At 44.1% G+C, this 11,185-nt stretch overlaps 1 pseudogene; it reads left to right on the top strand.

Moving 5' to 3' along the window:
- The first annotated feature begins 4,241 nt into the window (after nucleotides 1-4,241).
- LOC117351865 lies at nucleotides 4,242-6,151 on the top strand (annotated as a pseudogene).
- The last annotated feature ends 5,034 nt before the right edge of the window (nucleotides 6,152-11,185 follow it).

The raw sequence follows: 11,185 nt of genomic DNA, 5'->3' as shown, positions 1-11,185 counted from the left end.
CAATAGTATGATCCTGCTCCCGCATCATGTTGGCCATCCCTCTGATATCATTTCCTAGATGCGGGGCCCGGAAGTGAGGTCAGAGAGAAGCGACACTGACACGGGCAGCAAGATCGCAATGCTGCTCATGCAGGGAAAATTAAAGAGGAATGAGAGGAGGGAAGGGACCCCTGCGCGCGGCGTGGGGGCGGAGAGATGGATGGTACATGCGCCCTTTGCAAAAGCTGCGCTCAGGGAGGAATGCTCCCCCTCCGTGCACCCCCTTTACTACACCCTTGTGTGGAGCATGAAGAATAGAAGTCAAAATTAAAAAAAAAACTTTGAGGGTATCTAATAGATGCTGCCACTGTCATCTTGAAATAGGGACACTGGATCATTTGTTGTTCTTTTGTCCTTTGATACTCAACTTCTGGAAATCAATATGGGGACAAATCAATTTGATTCTGGAGTCTTCAATTCCTTTGTCTTATGAGGTGGTGATCTGTGGTACATTGTTGTCACCCAAACCTCCATTGGATAGATATAAAAGTAGACTATTTGCCATAAAGACTGGGATAGCCATGCAAATGGTTACTAAGAACTGGAAAAATTGGGATAGACTTAATTTCTCCTTTTGGTGGGGTTCCTTATGTTTATGTTAGAAATATGAGAAAATGAATTTAGAAATTAACGTGGGGTCCATTGACAAATTTTGTTAACACTGATTGGCTGGATTATCCCCTTATTTCCTATCTGATTTACACATCCGTGGGGGGGGGGGGTATTATATTTTCTTGTATTCATTGACCAAATGAAAGTGCTGTTTATGATTTTTACTGTATGTATCCACTTTGTTTTTGTTTTTGAATTGGGGGGGGAAATGTTTTGTAGTATTTCTTTTATCGATTGTAAGTGCTGTCTTCAAGTCAATTGTATGTATATTTTAATGCACTGTTTTTGAATGGAAAATTAATAAAGATTTTTAAAAAACAACTTTCAGGGTTTTATTGGCCCTTAAAAATATCTTACATTGCTGGAAAGACCTTTCTAAGGTGAATTATATTAATTGGTGGAATACGTTATGCCTTATATTACAATGCCATAGCCGATATCTATGAGCTCATTTATCAAAATCTGGAGTCCGGTCAACTCTTATTGCAATACAGACTGATGGCATTTAGTTATTGTGCTAGGATATAGATATCTACAACAGAACTTATGCATTATATCATGGCTCTCTATTCATACTTATGCGGGGGTATAACTCCGGTGTTCCTTTGTGCTATGGATAACATATACGGTTATGGCTGCAGATTGTGCCGACACTCTCATTTTAGATAGGCAGGGGTCAGCTTGTTGTATTGCATAGATAACATTTTATGATTCTTTGCTTTGTACAACTTGTCTGTATCTTGCCTGGTTAACATTTATAGTTGTATTACATTTGTATTTGATTAAATCAATAAAAATCTTTGAACTGGAAAAACTTTCAGGGTGCCAAACTCTATATGGAACAGATTCCTCTATGTATTTTCTACAATACACTTCTCTCTCTCTGTATTCGCGGTGATTGGGGATGAAATGACCCACGAATACAGAAAAAAACGCAAATAACTTTCTCATATGTTATTTGTGGTTTTCTGTTAAAAAGCCTCAAGAATATGATAAAGCCTCAAATAACATATGAGAAAGTTATTTGCCTCCTCCCCCCTGCTTGCCCGGAAAAACCGCGAATAACTTAAAGGCAACAGTGGAGGGAGGGGAGGGTAAACTGTGGTTCATTGTCTGCAGCCGTCAGAGCGATAGCGAGGGGTGATGAGCCGGAAGCGACGGTGGTGGCAGTGGCTGACAGGGTTCTTTTGGAGAGAAGGGTAAACTGTGGTTCATTGTCCTTAGCAACAAGGTAAGAAAGACATATTGTAAGTGAAACTTCATGGGGAAAAGTGCCCACTCGGCAATGCTGCACGCTGAAGAAAGTGCTGGGATGATGTCATTCTGGGGGAGGAGCCAGCATGGTAAAAATTGCGAATAACCAAAATCGCAAGTGATAAAACCGCGAATACGGAGGGAGAGCCGTACTTCTTACTGGGAGGACTCTGCTTGGAATGGCCTCCCAGTGGAGATGGAGGAAACAAAAAAGTGTATCTAATTTCAAGAAAGCTTGGGACACGTAAGTTGGATTGCTAAGGGAGAGAAGAGGATAGTAAATGGGATAGTTAAGCAGACTAGACAGAAAAATGAAGGCAGAGGAAGACCTTATGGCCTATGTTTCAAATTATCTATTCCTGACACAATGAAGGAATTTGTTCTCTGTTGGAGGTGTTCAACTAGTTACTGCACCCAAAGTTGGCAGAAATGCCATGAGTTGTGTAGTGAAATTTGACATGAAAAAAGGACAGCAAAATATGCAGTGAGAAACTGATGTGGAAAATGGAACAAAGAAATATGAAGGAGGGAAAAATAGTGGTGGAAAATGTGAAAGAAAGACAGAGATCACCACCTTTGGCTTTTTCTTGACCTGAATGGAAGATGGAGTTGATCATCTTTCTTGCAGACAAAATTACATCATCAATACTGTGGTGCGAGGGCCTGATTTACTGCATGGACTGTCCATGCAATTCACATAGGTTAATAGAATTTACCTCGCCATTTGAAGAACAACATCTGATAGAGCAGGAAAGCCTGCTGTAGCTACTGTCCCTATTACACGTCAGAAGAACACGTCATTAGTGCATTAATTTCTGTTATTATAAAACGTGCCTCACTTTCTTACCATCTTCATTTTTAATCTTATTTTCATTTTCACTTTTCTGTTCTGCCACATCCTGATATTTCATCAACTGTTTCTACCGTTCTAGGATTTAAAAGCAAACTAGATGCACATCTCCTTACGAGAGGCATAGAGGGTTATGGGTGACTAAAATTACGCCAGGTGTACACCTGGCTGGGCCTCCACGTGTGCGGATCACCGGACTTGATGGACTGAAGGTCTGATCCGGAGATGGCAGTTCTTATTTTCTTATGTTCTTATTGTACTCACTGCCTTTCCTAATGTTCTTCGTCAGTTCTCTTGCATTCTACAGCCTTGCGGTGCTCTTATTTCAACTGTCTCATTTAATATCTAGAGTGATGCTGTACCAAGGCAGTAGGGATCCTAATACAAGCCAAGTCCTAAACTTGGAAGATGTAGAAGAAAAGAATACGGGGTCCTTTTACTAAGGCGCGCTAACCGATTTAGCACACGCTATATGCTAAGGCGCCCATTAGCACGCTCTAAATTGGTTAGCGCGCCTTAGTAAAAGGACCCCTATGTTAGCAAACCTAGCATCCAAGGATAATCGGAACCTTAGACAAACCTTTAATCCTGCTCACCAATCCCTCTGACGCTCCTATTCTCCTTGCAACCTATGTACCAGTCCTCTCTTTTCTGCTGGCCATGGGGGCAAGAGCTGCAGGGATGGCGCATTCGGAGGGTGGGAACCAGGAAGTTAAGAATTGAGATACCTGACCGTTGCCTTTTGTAACAACTTAGGGCTCCTTTTACAAAGGTGCACTAGCGTTTTTAGCGCACGCCCCAAATTACCGCCTGCTTAAAAGGAGGCGGTTGCAGCTAGAACGCACTATTCCGCACGTTAAGGCCCTAACGCACCTTTGTTAAAGGAGCCTTTCTTTTGCCTGACGGAAGCACTGGCCCTGCTACCGTTGTGTGCCTATAGTTTGAATTATTTTTTTCCTCTGTGCATCACTTTGCAAAGATACACACACACCAAAAAATGTCATCTGCCACTTACGTAGATCAGGGGGTGTCAAAGTCCCTCCTCGAGGGCCGCAATCCAGTTGGGTTTTCAGGATTTCCCCAATGAATATGCATGAGATCTATTTGCTTGCACTGCTTTCATTGTATGCTACTAGATCTCATGCATATTCATTGGGGAAATCCTGAAAACCTGACTGGATTGCGGCCCTCGAGGAGGGTCTTTGACATCTCTGACGTAGACGCTCATTCTCCAAGTCTTACAAGATTCTCTTACAATTAATCACTGTGTACTTGTGATTCGGCAATTTTTAATAATTCTGTCCTGTCTGCAAATTTGATCACCTCACTTGTTCACTGATAACCAGTAATTCCAATTGAGCACCTCATATGGAAATCCATCTTTCAGGGCAAAAAACAAAAAAAAAGTATCTAGAGGAAAGTAAAACTAAAAGGTCTTTTATTAAAGTGTGGTAAATTTTGCATTTATCATGCATTAATTGCAAACATGGAACATGTAGACTATGCAGAGCCTATGCGGAAAATGCAAGGGGTATTTGCCCCAACACAAGAGTCCAACAAAACTGCAGTAGAAGTCGAACAAAGCGAAACCAAAGGAAAATACTGCAGAGATGATGTACTTTGTGCCAAGTCTTTATTTCGATCAATTAACACGTGGTATTTGCAATATGGTCCACCTTTACGACAAAGGAACAAGGATCTGACATGGGGTTAGATTCACAAAGCAAACTTATCGTGTACCGATCGGTTTGCGACCCCTTAGCAACCCCGGCCCGATTCACTTACCTGTCTTCTGACCATCCTCCGATCCGCGCATGCAAATGAGGGCAACGGCATGCAAAGTAGGCAGGGACTCGATTCACTAAACAAAACCCTGCAGCACCGACTGGGCTGGCCGATCAAAAAAAAGCGACTTCTGAGGACCAGTTGATCAAGCCCTTTCCAACTGCCCTGCCTTCTGCCACCCTGCTCTCTGCCGCCCTACTCTCTGCCCTGTCAGCCCCAATCTCCTGCTGCCCCGAATGCCTCCTGCAGCCCCAAATGTGCCTGCCTGCCCCAACTCTCCCATCCTTCCCCACACTGCAAGCCTGTGGTTTTAACTCACAGGCTTAAGCAGGTTAAAACCACAGGCTCCCAAAAGTTCCTCTATCGCCTATTCTAAAAAAATCTATGCAGGCCCTGAGGTCTAGCACTTTTCAGGTTCCCTGGCTGTGCTCAGTGTAAAAAATTAGAAGAAAAAAAAAAAACCCTCAGAGGGCTCGGAGGTCGCGCACATACTCAGACCATCTACAGAAGGTCTGCGCATGTGCAGGGATCGCTATAGCGCAATCCGTGCCTGCAGATGGGGGCGTTCCTCTGATCGCCCTCATCTGCATGTTGGAGTTTGTTGAATTTGTCGGACCTGCCCGGATCGGGCCTGATCAGGCAGGTTAGTGAATCCTGGCCATGGTCCGTGTTTCGATTAACACATCTTCCTCAGGGGTTCAAATGGTTCCTTTGAGGGACACAACAACGTGTAAAAATAGTAAAGCACTGAGTGGAACGTAGGATATAGCAAAGAAATCTGTATCAGTGAGTAACTGATAGACAAGACGAGGGGTGTTTGACCAGCATTTACTGGGGAATTCTATAAATGTGTGTGCAAATTTGGGCATGCACCAAATTTAATCGTGTAACGAGCCTGTTAGCACCGATTATTGGGTGCTGACAATCAATTGTTGGAGTTAATTGGCAATAATTTGGATTTATGCAGACCCACAGACAGACCTGCTCCTCCCAGGGAAGAAATCTATGAATATCAAGGATATCACAGTATGTGAGCCTCCAAAGGCCCAGCATGCACTGCCACAAGATCCTGCTATTGTCTAGTCCTCTCTTGGCACAGCTGCTGCCTCCTTGCAGCCATCTCTGCCATATAATCCCTTTAGGGGTATGCCATCTTATAGCCAGCTTGCAGCCAGCTCTCTGCTTAATCAGCAGTATGCCTCATCTTTGGGGTTAGGAACAGGCTTCCCATTCATCCCAGTACGGAAAAGCCCTATGGTGGAACAAGCAAGGGAAGGGGCCCACTATGAATCTATGCAGCAGCCAGTTGCCTCAACAGAGCAATCCTGTTCCAGCTCCACCTCAACCACCGCCACCCCCACCTCCACCTGTGCCACCACAGGTCCAAGTAAATGATGAGAACAGAAGGCCACCACGGCTGCGATCAGGTAATAGGAGAACAAGGAATCGTTCCAGAGGGCAAAACAGACCACTGACCACCAAGGAAAACACTATTAAATTTGAAGGAGGTTTTGACTTTGAGAAAGTGCAAATGCACAGTTCAACAGAGAAGACCTTGACAAAGAATTCAAGCGAAAACTGAACTTATGTTCTTATGTTATCGTCCTATAAAGATGCATATATGTATTTATTTATAGTCCACTTATCAATCAATCAATCAATTTCTAGGTACATAACAAGTCAACACCTTCAGAGAGGAAGTTGCCAATGTGGGCTACTGTGGCACTGGGATATTTTATCACAGGGTCTCATTGCATGGAATGGGAACCTGGAGTACAATAAGACGACTAAACTGTAATTCACATTGAAAAGTTCCCCCCTAATAACATACCACTTTCATGCCCATCTTGTTTTTTATATTTTATATTTCTGCCATTTGTTTTTGTCTTTTGTATGTCATGATTTTATGTATGTTGTGTTTTTTTTATGTTCAAGAAATTTTTATTGAGTTTTCCAAAAACCACAAGAAACACAACATATGGCTTAAATCAGCAAATACATACTTTCTATGAACATATGAAAAGTAAAGTCATAATACATCAAATAAAATAGGAAGGGAAGAAAGGAAGAAGGAAGAAAGAAAACACAAACAGAAAACAAGAGACCAAAATACATACGGCCTCTTTTACAAAGCCGTGCTAGCGGCCCCGAAGCCCATAGAGATTTAAAGGGCTTCGGGGCCGCTAGCACGGCTTTGTAAAAGAGGCCGACAGTCATGAGAAAAGTAAGAAGTAATACCTGGAGGTCATCCATAAAAACTACAGTATAGCGATACCAAAGCGATACCATATTTCTGGTAGCACTATAGAAATGAATAGTAGTAGTAATAATCCCAGAAAACAGATTCTCTACTGGTCTAATGCCCCCCCCCCACCCCAGCCTCTCTCTCCTTCTTTCTCTCCCTCCCTCCCACACAAATTCCCTGGTAGTTTAACAGTCCTCTCCCTCCGTCCCCCAATCATACAAAAAAACCCAAAACCCAAGCAGTGCATTTGCATGGTGCTATCATATTGAGAATTATCCAAGAACCCATTTTAAATGTAGAGAGGTCCTCCATAGTCCCTTCGTTGCCCCCGTGTACTCCATCTTTTGCTCTATTTTACGATGGGGCTGCCCTCTCCAGCGCACCTGAGGGGCAGAGGCTGTTCGTCTTTAAGGCTCTCCTCTTGCAAAGAGGACCATCTTAGTTTTTTGGCGCGTGCCGCATGCTCCCTTCTCTCTGTGGCGTTTGTCCATCTATGACCTAGCTCTCCTAGAGCGGAAGGCAGCGGGAACACGAGATGAGCGCCTCTGGACCTGGTTTCAAGACGTATGGGAGGGGTACTGGTTTTCTCTTCCACATCAGGAACGTAGCATGTTGTTAAACTGTTAGATGGTGGCGGAGACCTTCGTCTCCTTGTGTAGCCCCTCTTGTTGTTCTTTTTCTTTTCACTCCCTTTGGAGGCACCTTTCTCTTTCCGGGTTCACCTCTACTTCTCTATTTCTCTATCTCTCTTTCTCTATTTCTTTGTGCTAGGTTGTACCCTACATTGCACAGGTTGGGGGTGGGGGGAGGGTGTTGGGTGGGTGGGATTGTGTTCTCAGCGTTGGTACTGTGTTCTGGGTATATTTGTTTCTTGGAGGGAGGGTGTATGCGGTTATTGTAAAATTCAGTATTGAGCATATTTGATTCTCATGTCATTTGCTTTGTCATGGACTTTTGCTTCCTGTATATCGCCTGTCCAGTTTGGGCGGACACGATGGTTTTGCAGCTGTGTTTTTCCTTTGTATTGTACTGTATGCTGTGGGCTTGCTCAATAAAGAAATATTAAACAAACAAAAAAAAAATGTAGAGAGGTCAGTCCAGAGAATGATAAGGCAAATTGGCGAATTCCAGAGTCGTTCAAATTTCTGCATGGAATGTGTCCGCTCAGCAGCAATATTTTCAAATTTGGCAACCATATATTATTTACACTATCTTCCTTTTATGCACTGCCCAAAAGTGCTGGCGGCAAGGACCACATACCCATATCCATGAAAGCAGCCATTAAATAGATTGAGAATTTACTAGATAACCTGGGGCTGACCACACTCCACTCCCTGATATGGAGGAATGCCAATATATTAGGAATGTGAACTATGGAAACTGGATTCCAATTATTGATTTGAGAACTTCAAGGACGCAAAACTTCCAGTGCTCATAGAATGAGTTTTGAATACAGCTAAGTGCCCAGAGTGTCTTCTGATTATTGCTAGTTATCCAAAACTTTTTTCGGGTCTGCGGACTCCGCACTTGGGGCATTGTATGCCATGTGAGCTTAATGTTTTTCTTTGGCATTCCTTCTATATTTATGTGAACACCGTTTTCACTAATTGATTCATTTGAGTACTAATTTGCGCACGGGAGCGCCCAGATGATGGTGTGCGGCTGGCCCGCAATGCATTGCCAAATTTGCTCCTTGTAAGCACCAGAGTTGCTTGTTTGAGCCTACTCTTAAGAGCTTCCAACTTCAGTCTGAGGGCGCTCCGTCGCGATTTATATTATAGCCCGTTAAATTAATATAGAATATTAATGCTAGAATATATATGTGTGTGTCTGTCTTTATTTCTTTTTCTCTCTCCTTAGCCGCTTTCTGTATTTCTATCTTTCTTTCTTTCTTTTTTTTCCTTGGCTGTCCACCACCACCCCTTGTCTGCTCCCCCTGTTCATTCTCCCTTCCTTTTACCTCCCCTGTGTCCTCCCCCACCCCATCACTGCTCACCTTATCCAACAGCAGCCCTTTTCCCTTTATTTTACCTCCCCCTCTTCCTGCTCCCTCGTCCATCAGCACCTCTTCCTGCTTCCCCTGTCCAGCAGTAGGCTTCCCTTCATTCCCCCCCTGTCCATCAGCACCTCTTCCTGCTCTCCCTGTCAAGCAATATGCAGTTCAACAGCAGAGAAAGAGAAAAAACACTATACACTTTTGGAATATGAAAAGAAAGCAGTCTACTTTTATTGTCTGGCCATTTTATTCATGTTTATCCCAGTTTCTGCTCTCTTCTCTCAATTTTCTTACCAGGGTTTGCAGTCTATCTGGCTCTTCTCTCATTCCTGTCTTCACTTCCTCTCCTACATCCATCTCTGACTTTAACCTTATCTTTCAGTTTTCCTCCATTTATTTTTCTGCATCTCTATATGCTTCTATTTCTCCAGTTGTTTGTTTTTTGGGGAGCTTTTTGGGTTTTTTTGTTGTTGTTTTTTTTTTTGCTAACTCCTCCCTTCCAGCTGCTACTCGTGCCGGGAACATTAAAGAGGTATGGGGAAAGGGAAGGGGCGCACACGTATGGTAGTAGGGGCAGAGAGGAGGATGGCACCAGGGATGACCCCCCCCCCCCTTTCTTACTATGCCACTATTTCCTGTCAGTGCCTGAGCTGTGATTCACTTAGGGACTGACAGGAAAATTGAAAATTTAAAGAAACATGCTGCACAGCATATATGATCTCCTTACCCCCAACTCCCACCCAGACACCTCTTCCCACCACCCGTTGGAGCCTTGTGGTACACTCCCCGCCCCTACATGACCAACCCTCTTCTAATCTAGTATATTAGCCATCCCCCTTACTGTATCCTGTTTGTTGTCTTGTCTTTTTAGATTTTAAGCTTCTTCGAGCAGGAACTGTCTCCTTAGTGTCTCTGTACAGCGCTGCATATTTCTGGTAGCACTATAGAAATTAATAGTAGTAGTAATAATCCCCAAAAACAGATTCTCTGCTGGTCTAATGCCCCCCCCCCCCCCACCTCCAACCCAGCCTCCCTCTCCTTCTTTCTCTCCCTCCCTCCCACACAAATTCCCTGGTAGTTTAACAGTCCTCTCCCTCCGTCCCCCAATCATACAAAAAAAAACAAAAAAACCCTCCCTGGTAGTCTAGGGGGGTCCCCCCACTCTGCAATACCAAGCCCGAAAACTCCTGACCCTAAACCTCAAAACCCACTCATTCCTGCCTCTGGATGCTATCATCTGCACACACAGTGTATCCTGGGCGGGGCCTATTTACTATATGAGGGAGAAATCAGATCCTGCTGCAAAACTAGAGATTTCAAAAATGAGAGAAGTGCGAGCTAGCTCAGAACTGCAAACATGCACACTAGGCCAGCTAGTATCACAGGAGCCAGCATAAAAGTGGGCCCTGGCCAGCTTGCCTAACCCAATCTAGTGCATTTTCTGCCAAACACGATTAAGTGCAGAGTTTGAGAAAGATGGTGATTATTCAGCTTCAACAATTAACCCACTGCAACAGGGCCCATAGTGCCACATCAATATCCCATTATCAAGAAGATCCATCTAAAACCCACAATTGACTTGACCGAGGGATCTCGGGGAGCGGGACTCCTTCAGCTTATTAGACAGACATTCAATTATGATATGCATGCCCCATCTGTCTTTCAATAAATGTGAGGACGAAGGCTGGCTCCCTCCTTCCTCCCCCTGCTCCATCCCTGGGCTCATTACCACAGTGCAATGTATTACAATCCTAACAAGATCTAGGCTGAACTCTATGGAGCATCAGCAAAACATCAGCAGCCCTGGCCCTGCAGCAGTGAGTCAAACTAGATTACCTCTGCAAATCAGGAAATTAGGCCGTGATCTGAGGAATACTGATGTATTGAAAAGCGCAAATGTTCAGCCTTCATAGACCACTAATTCCTTATTTTTCCATACCTTGATGAGCAATGTCACATCTAGTTATATACAGACACAAATATCGAACAAAAGCTAGATAAATAGCAAGTGTTTTCTTTTCGGTGGAGTTGCTGAGGCTCTCAGCTCATATCATCTCAGTCATTTTCAAGGTTTACAGTACAAAATATGGGCACAGTTTTAGAGCACCTGGGCTGCCTCATTCTGATTTCAGGGATATGGACCAGTGTTGTAGTGAGGGTGAGAGGTGGCCGGCATAGTGGCTCTCATCCCCTGCCCCACCCCAATCCACTCCTTCCCTGTCCCCTCCTGCCTCAGTCGTATGCCTCCTTCCCTTCCCCCATAGCTTTTTAACATTCACGGCACAAGCAGCAACCCCAATCTGCTGTCCGATCAGCGTCGGCTCTTAAGAACATAAGAATAGATTTACTGGGTTAGACCAATGGTCCATCAAGCCCAGAAGCCTGTTCTCGCGGTGGTCAATCC

Source organism: Geotrypetes seraphini, chromosome 18 (assembly GCF_902459505.1).
Source record: "Geotrypetes seraphini chromosome 18, aGeoSer1.1, whole genome shotgun sequence".
In the NCBI taxonomy this organism is placed as follows: Eukaryota; Metazoa; Chordata; class Amphibia; order Gymnophiona; family Dermophiidae; genus Geotrypetes; species Geotrypetes seraphini.
Note: the sequence above shows the minus strand (reverse complement) of the source record. Positions and strands in the feature narration are given on the sequence as shown.